We start from the raw sequence: 7,829 nt of genomic DNA, 5'->3' as shown, positions 1-7,829 counted from the left end.
GTTTTCGCTGTCCCATCAACAATACTAGAAACTGTACAGGAGGAAACACGTGTTTCATTTCACTGTTTTCAGTTTTTGGCTGGAGCTCTGTAATAAAATACAGATTAGCAAGAGAAAAGGAAACAAGGATACTAACATGTACATCTCATGTATACTTTTGAGAAATGCAGGGATAAATAACTCAAAGAGGTGGCTAGAATTTGGACTTACAGACCATCTTAACCAAAGAACAGTATATAATTAGAGGAACGACTACAGAGAGGAAAAGAGTAGTAGGCTTCCAAGTGTATCAAATTTTGGGATGATAAATACATTTGAAACTAATGGCAGATAGTAACTAGTACTAATGTTTGTTCTGTAGGGTCCTCTGGGGCTGTATTGGGGCTGATAAGTGTTCAGGGTTGTTGGTGACTAATTTATGCACAAATTTACATCCTGCTTTCTGGAAAATAAGGGGAGGACAGAGAACTTGTCTTTGATCTGCTTTTTCTCCATTGCCTTCAGCTCAAAATAACATTTGTGTCAAAGTGGAAGATTTTGGAGTGACATATTCTGTTAATCTTCTGTAGGTTTTACTATAAAGTTCCTTTGCTTTACAAAGACCCTTTATGCTCTAATATGGAAATATGAAGTAAGGCTTTGTTAGAAAGGAGTTAGGAACGTTGTTCACATGAGGCTTACTAATCATAGTAAAACACTGATTTATAAATTAAGAATTTACAATAGATACCAAAAGAGTGAGTATAGGAATCTGTGATCAGCATGGTGCTGTACACTCTACCAATCAGAACAACAGGCAGTGAGTCATGTTCTTTGTGAAAAGTGTATATAAAATAATTTTAAGTGAAAAAGATAAAGACAATATGCAAAACACCTCAATGTAAATGAATGGGAGCTCATTTTCAGTTGAGTAAAATGTTCATTCAGGTTTTTTTTCTTTATACTTGTTCAACTTCATAATAAAATAAGAGGAAGTTCCTCTTTTGGCAATAATGCTAACTCCAGCTCTTCCTGAGAAATGTCTTTAAGCAATGTCACTTCATTATTTTCTGCAGACTAATTCTTATGATATCAGAATACATCTCTTCAAGGATAAGAAGGAAAACTTTACAAGTGTGTGGACTTTCCGTTTTCCACATGTCTCAGAGGGTGGAGCGACCAAACCAGTGAGATAAGAGGGAAGTGAAAAGATGTTAAATAGCAAGTCCAGCTCACCCTGGTCAGTCTGGATGTCTGGCTTCTCAGGCAACATGAAGACTCTTATTACTCTGGGGCTTCTCCTCCTTTCTGTCGCTGTTCAAGGCAAGGTCTTTGAGAGATGTGAGCTTGCCAGAACTCTGAAGGAACTTGGACTGGATGGCTAAAAGGGAGTCAGCCTGGCGATAAGGGAGTCAGCCTGGCAAACTGTAAGTTAACTCTTCTTTCTCCTTCCAAATAGTTAGCCAGGTGTGGAACTAAGGGAGGATGAATAATAAGCAAGGGACTTTGAGTGAATGGGCTTTTTCTTTGTTGGAGGGTTAGTACACTTACCATGGTTAAAAACATCAACTTGCTCCTTTAGAATCAGATGTACCAGGTGAAGGATTGAAGAATGGGAGGGTCAAATTCTATATCATTCTAAACATGCCAGATCCCCCTGTACTCCTCCAGTGCTGCTAAATTTGCCAGCTGGCACTTGTAGGCTGATGATAAAATGTTTCAACACCTGGGATATCTCTTTCAAGCCCTTGGTGTCTGATTCTAGCCATTTCCAGTCTGCAAGCCTGAGTAAGGCAGTATTTTTCTCATTTTTATACTTCTACCAAGATGCTGGGCTTTTAACAACAATGCTTTTTCAAAAAATTACATTGAATTCATAAAACAAGAACAAGGACAGTAGGAACCTATTTCCCTTCAGTTAATATCCATATAAGGATCCCTGAAATGCAGCAAGAAATGACATTTTATTATTTTCACTCAAGTTGATTATTTTTCATTTTCCTCCTCAGAATTCAAGATGTGTATTAAGTAAAAATTACTCTGTATTTTAGTCCATGTTTGTCAAGGTCACCACTGTATTTTTCAAATTGAACTCAGACATCTCCCCTCTATAACTATTTTTGAAAGAATGAGCAAATGGCTAGGGATAGATGCATGATATAGTCTTTCCTATTTTATGATTCTTGTTGTCCAGATTCTAATTTGATACCCAAATCCACCTTTAGATATGCTAAAATATTTTCTTTCTCCCAGAAACATATTTCTCCTAATAAAAAGCATTATTCCAATAGTATATACATCTACTGATAAAGACCAAACCCATTCAACAAAACCCTGTTGATTTTTCTGTTCTATGGTCAATCTTACCTGAGGGATGGGAGCAGGGGAAGAGCTATTTTAATATTTTTTAAAATGTGTTATCTTGTTTCGTTAACATTTCCAAATGACTTGCTAATAGAAGAAATCTCTTAAGGACCCTTTAACATGAAAGTGTTAAAATATTTTGCAAGGAAACTATTTCTTTATGTTAATACTTATAAAAGTCATTAGTAAAATATTATTATTTAAAAGAACTGATTTGTCTATGAAGTATAAGTCATGTTCTGTTGTTGTTTTTCAACTAAAAATACATTTTTTTCAGGGTTGTGTTTGACCAGATGGGAAAGCGATTATAACACAAAAGCTACAAACTACAATCCTAGCAGTGAAAGCACTGACTATGGGATATTTCAGATCAACAGCAAATGGTGGTGTGATGATGGCAAAACCCCCAACGCAGTTGACGGCTGCCATGTGGCCTGAAGCGGTAAGACAAGATGATGTTGAATGATGGCTCAGGCCCCATCTGGGTTTACCTGTAAGATCAGAGATGCAGTACAAACGGAAATGTCTTGAAGAGCTCATCAGGGACCTAGAAAAGCTCCATATTTAATTTCTAGAAGCTCTCTATTACCCTCCTCCTAATTTCTTAAGTAAGAAATTAAAGAGCTGATATGCTAAAAGTTTACCTGTTTGCTAACATCAAGAGTTTCTGGAATGACCTATGATTTTATAATAACTAGACTTGTTGATGCTCTGTAGAGAACAATACCATTCCTCTTTCTTACCTTGTTTGGGGAGATTTAGGGCTAATTGGTTTGTGTGGTCTTTTTTTTTTTTTTTAATTTACTCTCCTTTATTGGAAAACAAAGAATTTACTAGTTAAAGAGGAGCAATACACGTGGTCATTTTAAAAAATTATTTTTACTTTTAATGATGAAATGTTTTAAAAAAAGGTAAATTAGAAACATTAATAGACATCAATATGTTCATTATGTACTTTAACAGTTTTTAATATTTTTTCATATTTACTTCTTTTATGTATATAAATTATATGTGAAAGTGAAAGTTGCTCAGTCATGTCCAACTCTTTGCGATCCCATGGACTGAGTCCATGGAATTCTCCAGGCCAGAATACTGGAGAGGGTAGCCTTTCCCTTCTCCAGAGGATCTTCCCAAAAATTATATATGTAGGTTTTTTTTTCTTGCTTAGCTACTTAAAGAGAATTAAAAACATTATAATATTTGATTTCTAAATTCTCTAACTTGCATCTCCATAAGATACAGTTCCTATATAAATATTGTCATTCTGACAAGTTAATTTACAGATCTGTTTAATTGCAGTGAAAAAAGTATTCTATTAAGTTCCTTTTAAAATAGAGATATGGACTCTTTAGTGCATAAAATATTGGGGAACTATTACAAAATTTATATTGTTAAATTTTTAAATATTAACATTCTTAATGAGAAGATTAGTCTAAGAATATTCTTTTGTATCCAGTTAATTTTCTTTAAAAATATTTTGTATTATGCAATAATATGTGGTCATTGAGTAAATATTCTTACTACCCTGAGGTGTATGACCACCGGCATCTTTTGGTACCGATAGTTTCTTTCAGAATATACATCACTCACGGACATGAATGTAAAGCTAAACTACATATATCTGTACTCATGTAAGCAATGTGTTTCAACAAAACAGAAATTGTACTAAACTTACTACTTTACAATATGTAAAGTACAAAATTGTACAAAATTATTTTTATCAACAAATACCAGTCTTTATTATATTTCAGAATGGATAAATTCCACTAAACAAATGTTCTATAATTTATCAATCCAAATCACACTGTTAAGCACTCAAGCTGTATTTTCCCCTTTTATTAATTGCTATGGAATATCTGATACACACATCTTGCACGCATCTCTCATTATTTCTTTAGGATAAACTTCCAGTAATAGAGTTGGTGAGCAAAAAACTGCTAGACTGGTTTCTGCATGTCTGTTTGTTTTATTTTGATTTTCTAATCCCTAGTAAAAGAGAACCTTCTATCACATTAGTTAATAATTCCTAGAGCTTCCATTGACTTTGGCAAATGAGAAACAGAATGCTTCTTTTCATGTCATATAGGATGGAAAAGAATTTTCCCATGATATTCACAGACACACGGACTCTTAAAACATACTTTTAATTGTTCTTTCCTCTTTAGGTTTCCTGGCCAAACCTAAACTTAAAAAGAAATTTCTATGACTGTTGTTTTCATTTTTCACCATCTCCTTTTCAGATTTAATGGAAAATGACATCGCGAAGGCTGTAGCATGCGCAAAACAGATTGTCAGGGAGCAAGGCATTACAGCATGGTATGTTGTTTTTGTTTGTTTTTTTTGTTGTTTTTTTCCTCCTTCCAGTTTTATTGAGATGTAATTGACAGATGGCACTGCAGAAGTTTAAGATGAACAGCAGAATGATTTGACTTACATACATCATGAAATTATTATCACAATAACTTTGGTGATATCCATCATATCATATGGATGCAAAGTAAAGAATTAGGAGAAGAAGATTTACGTGTGATGAAAAGTCGTAGGCTTTGCTCTGTTAGCAATTTTCCTATATAACAATAGCCATGATAATTGCATTTATCAAGCTGTACATTCGATTCCTAGTATTTATCTTATACTTAGAATGTTGCAGCATCTTTAACTGCCTTCATTCACTTTTCCAACCCTCACCTCACCCACTACACCCTCCACTGGTAACCCTAAGTTCAGTTCAGTTGTTCAGTCATTTCGGACTCTTTGCAACCCCATGGACTGCAGCACCAACTCCGGGAGCTTGCTCAAACTCATGTCCATCTAGTCGGTGATGCCATCCAACCATCTCATCCTCTGTCGTCCCCTTCTCCTAATCTGACCTCTTTTACTGTGAGTTGTTCCTATATTTGTTTGTGTTTGAAATATAATCGACCTACAACACTATGTAAGTTCCTGTTACAGAGCATCGTTTGTGTTAAGCATTAAAAAGGAGAACGGGGGATTTCCCTGGCGGTCCTCTGATAAGACGTTGTGCTTCTAACGCAGGGGGTGTCGGGCAGGGAACCTCACACCATTGCTGCTGCTAAGTCGCTTCAGTCGTGTCCGACTCTGTGCAACCCCATAGACGGCAGCCCACCAGGCTCCCCCGTCCCTGGGATTCTCCAGGCAAGAACACTGGAGTGGGCTGCCATTGCCTTCTCCGCCACATGCTGTTAGGTGCCACTAAAGAAAGGTGGGACTCAGAAAGAATTGGGTTTTTTTTGGCAGCACTCCAGGGCATGTAGGATTTTAGCCTCCCACCCCACCATCAGGAATCAAAACCACTCCCTCAGCATTGGAAGGTCCAGCGGTCCTTAATGGCTGGACCACCAGGGAAATCCCAGGTGAGAGCTGTTTTACCCTACTCTTCTGAGAGAAAGGAGAGAATATTCTCAAAAACAAAAGTATGCTACTGGCAACTGAAAGTCGCAGCTTTAGATTTATGCTAAAAAATGTATTACATAGGAACAATCTACTTTAACTTGTTCAGAATCTAATTCTTTTACTCTTCAATTTATTTTAGGGGATTCTAGAGTTTTTAAGATTCTACAAATAATACCAATTCCTTGTCATATCTTGAAATAATTTTTGGAATTGAGTAAATGCGGAATTCACTCTTCAGTTGTGTTGTGAACAATACAGGACTCACCATTTGTGTCCAGCATTCTGTGCTCTAGTGAAGGCTTGGGGGGGATGTGAAGTCCTAGGTATACATATCTCCAGTTAGCAAATAGCAATACTTGGATTTGTCTATAGCTTGTATTTCATGTATTGATGAACTATTTTGTTCTCCCAAAGGATTTGATGTATGTACATGACAATGATGCTATGTTTTAGCCTTATTACCATTTGTTTCATCTTTCTCCACAGGGTGGCCTGGAAAAGTCACTGTCGAGACCATGACGTCAGCAGTTATGTTGAGGGCTGCACCCTGTAACTGTGGAGTGATCGTCTTCAGCTCATTTTGTCTCTTTTTCATGTTAAGGACGTGATAGTTGAATGAAAGCTTATACCACGATTCCTTCAAGCAAACAATGGTTTTACAGAAGCAGGAGCATATGGTCTTCTAAGAGGCTTAATGTTTATCTAATGTGTTAATTGTGTGATATTAGGCCTACAATATTTTTCAGTTTGCTAATGAAACTAATACTGGTGAATATTTGTCTAAAATCTTAATTATCTAATATACCTCCAGTACATTCAGTTCTTAATTAAAGCAAGATCATTTATACATCTTGCTGATCATGAAGGAATATAAAGAGGGATTAGATGAACTGTTGCTTTTTCTTAATTTCATTAGCATTATGACATTCAGAGACAGATGAGTCTGCAACTATTGGAATAATTGCTAGTTAACCACAGATATGAAATGACACATGCTGTAAAAATACAAACATTTTCATTAAAAACTTTGCAATTCAAACCTCATCTTTGTTTGTTTAGAGTCATTTAGTGTCTCTGAAGAAATATCTATGTATATATTTTGAAAAAAATGACACTGAGCATCTCCAACATCCTCACCTATACCCAGACAGATATGCTGGAGAAAAACCATAAGCATGGTGAAAGATCTTACTTCACTTTTTTAAATTTTTTGGCTAAGCTGCACAGCTTGTAGGACCTTAGTTCTTCGACTAGGGACTGCCCTCAACAGTGAAAGCAGGGAGTCCTAACCACCAGACTACCAGGGAATTCCCCTCAGTTTAAATTCATAACCACAAATCTCAAATGGGCCCTCAAGACTACCTGGTCATCTTAGTCACTTCTTAGTCACAACTCTTCAAAATGCCTGTCATTATTTACTTCTCACATTTCAAAGTCCCAGCACACACGCCAACCACTGGTCTTCCACTCTCTCAGATCTCAGTAGATGACCTGGCCTCACATTACACTGGCAGAACAGAAGTACCTCACAAAAGTTCTCCCCTCCTCGCCACCATAACCGAGCTCATGTGTTTCTCTGTGTCCATCCTCCCTTCTTTCCCCTTTATCACTGGGATAAGCAGCCTATGCTTTTGCCAATTGCAGTGTCTCAACAGGTGGTATTCATCACAGCCCTCTCACTACCTCAGTTTAGGCTAAGTTTTGCCTGCATTCTGAGTTTTTCCTCTTCACTGGATCATCCCAATCACTGTATTAACTGCCCTGGTAACATTCTAGAGCTCTTGGTGTACTCCACATAATCCTCAAAGTAAAATACTATTCTCTGCTCCCTTTAGCAGCATCTCTGGGATGAGATATCTATATTCATCCACTTCATGTCCTCACCTCCTTTTGCCTTTCAACTCTTCTTAACATGACTGCTACCTCACTCAGGAGAAATCTGCCCCAACCTGACTACATCCAGGATGCCTTGGGGCCAGTTCTAGTGAGCAGCTGTTTTCTGTTCACCCTACTTGATCTCTCAGCAACATTTGACAGAGTGAACCACTTGCTACTTCCAGAAAAGTTTTTTC

The 7,829-nt window shown here is 36.9% G+C and overlaps 1 pseudogene; it reads left to right on the top strand.

Annotated features, from left to right (window-relative positions):
* Positions 1–1,250: 1,250 nt before the first annotated feature.
* LOC139030895 (lysozyme C-1-like) lies at positions 1,251–6,310 on the top strand (annotated as a pseudogene).
* The last annotated feature ends 1,519 nt before the right edge of the window (positions 6,311–7,829 follow it).

The sequence above is a fragment of the Odocoileus virginianus genome, chromosome 24 (genome assembly GCF_023699985.2).
Source record: "Odocoileus virginianus isolate 20LAN1187 ecotype Illinois chromosome 24, Ovbor_1.2, whole genome shotgun sequence".
Classification (NCBI taxonomy): domain Eukaryota; kingdom Metazoa; phylum Chordata; class Mammalia; order Artiodactyla; family Cervidae; genus Odocoileus; species Odocoileus virginianus.
The sequence above is the reverse complement of the archived record's forward strand: the minus strand, read 5'-3'. Positions and strand labels throughout refer to the sequence as shown.